The sequence below is a fragment of the Teleopsis dalmanni genome, chromosome 2 (genome assembly GCF_002237135.1).
Source record: "Teleopsis dalmanni isolate 2A chromosome 2, ASM223713v2, whole genome shotgun sequence".
NCBI lineage: Eukaryota > Metazoa > Arthropoda > Insecta > Diptera > Diopsidae > Teleopsis > Teleopsis dalmanni.
Genome location: NC_051847.1, coordinates 141445788 through 141448072, shown reverse-complemented (window position 1 = coordinate 141448072; position 2285 = coordinate 141445788).

The following is a 2285-nucleotide window of genomic DNA, read 5'->3' as shown; positions in this document are numbered from 1 at the left end:
TAAATAAATCAGTAAAAATAAATAATTAAGTATAAAAAAATAAATTATTTATTTATATAAAATGTAATATGAGTAATTAAAATGTAAATGATTTATAAAAATATTTAAATGAAATAAGTAATTACATTTGATAAATGGTATATTTAATAATATTAAATGAATAAATTAAACATTTTGTTTAAAAACAAAATAAATCACCCTTACAAAAAGACATACCAGGATTGTATGAACCTATTAAAAGAAGAATTTTAAATCATCACAGGAATCCTAACAGGGCACTGTAAACTAAAACATCACCTTACAAGACTGGGTATACTTACGGATGTAAACTGTAGATTCTGTGAAGAGAATGAGGAGTCGGCCACATATGTGCTGTGAGAATGCCCTGCGCAAATGCACATACGGAATAAGCTCCTGGGAATGTATATTCTTACGGAAGAGGCAATAAAACTCTGTAAAGTAGATTCTAAAGTAGTATTATTGACGCTACAGGGTTTAGAAATCTTCTCAACCCAGAAGGAGGCACAATAGAACCGACGTTTGTAGTAACACATCCCTTAACAATAATAATAATAAAATGAATAAAATATTTTATTTTGTTTTAAGTGCAGATTCAGATGTTCAGATGTTTTGAATATTGCCACATATTCATCATCATTGGGTCTTGAAAATATTTGATTTTCAAAGACCACTGATTATTTAAGATTAATTATTTGAATGAAATTTATTAAAAAATTAATATATTAATTAAATTAATATATATAAAATTTATTAAACATTTATTTTTAATACAATTATTGTATTCCTTCATTTAACGTAATTTAATTTAAATTTATTTACCCTAAAAATGATTTGCTAATAATAAAAAAAAAAGTGAAATTAAATAAAATTTAAAATGTAACATTGAAAACTCTAATTTTTTTTTAAATAAAATACATTGTACATTTTTCTATTACATACATAAATAATAATCTCATTTTTTTTTCTAATTAATTAATAGAATTCATATTTTACTAAAAATTCAATTAAACTAAACCAAAACCAACAACAATAATTTAATCGTATTTTAAATTAATAAAATATTAAATATTTTTCTGTATAGAATTTGAAATAAAAATTATTAAAATTGAAGCAGTATATAATATAAATAGTAATATCAAATATTTTCCAAACATTTTCTTTACTAACTGCAGAGTACCTGTAATGATAACATATGATATTAAAATATTATAGGAACATAATAAATTTTAAATTATTTCTAGTAAAAATGTGAATATGTGCTTTAAAGAAATAAGTAAATAAACGATTTTATTATTATGTAGATTGATTTCAAATATCTCAGGAATATTAAAAATTAATGATAACGCCACGCTGAGAATCATTATATTTTATGAGATATAAAAAATTTTTATGGGAATTTTCTCACGAATGAAATGTCTGAATTCTTATATTTGAATATGTGAAGTGAAATAACACTTGTCAGCAAAATACAAATTAATTACAGTTTTAAATACATATACATAATTTCCATAAATTCTATTCAGCCTTTATATTCGATAAGTAAGAAAGGTCATATATTTTTAATCTTTCTAGATAAACCTTTCTAGATACCACTATTTATATATTTTGTAAAATGTGTGTTGAAAAGTTTAAGAGCTTAGTCTGAATGCCCTTAACTGAGCAGCAGCGGACCTTTTATAGTCCATTTATAGAATAGACTTATTGCTCTTTATATAATTTAAAACAATACAAAATCGTTATAGGTGCTCTTCTAATAATTGGGTGAAATATCTGGAATTAGCACAACAGATCACTTAAGTTGCAATGTATTTCTCTCTGAATAATAATAATAAAGCAATAATACTAAAACATTTGTATTAATGCTTTTCATACAATAAATATTTTAAATATTTTCTTAAACAAACATTTATATTCATTTGATTTGATTACAAAAGTGGTTTCATTGCACATTTTTTCAATAACTATATCTATATATAGTTATTTTTGATATATTTAAATACATCTGTAATATACCATATTTTTATCATTGTTTCACAGTTTGATAGATTTAAAAAATTATAAAAAATATACTTTTATTTGTCTACCTGCAAATAATAAACTTTTCTATTGTAGTAATTTTAATTTACTATTTACTCTTTGCTATTAACAAAAAAAATCTAATTAAAAATCTAATTCTAATTATACAATATTTAAGTGAATAAATTTTTTTAAACTTTATTTTCTCGATCAGTATCAAATTTAAGTATATTACAAAAGTTCTATTT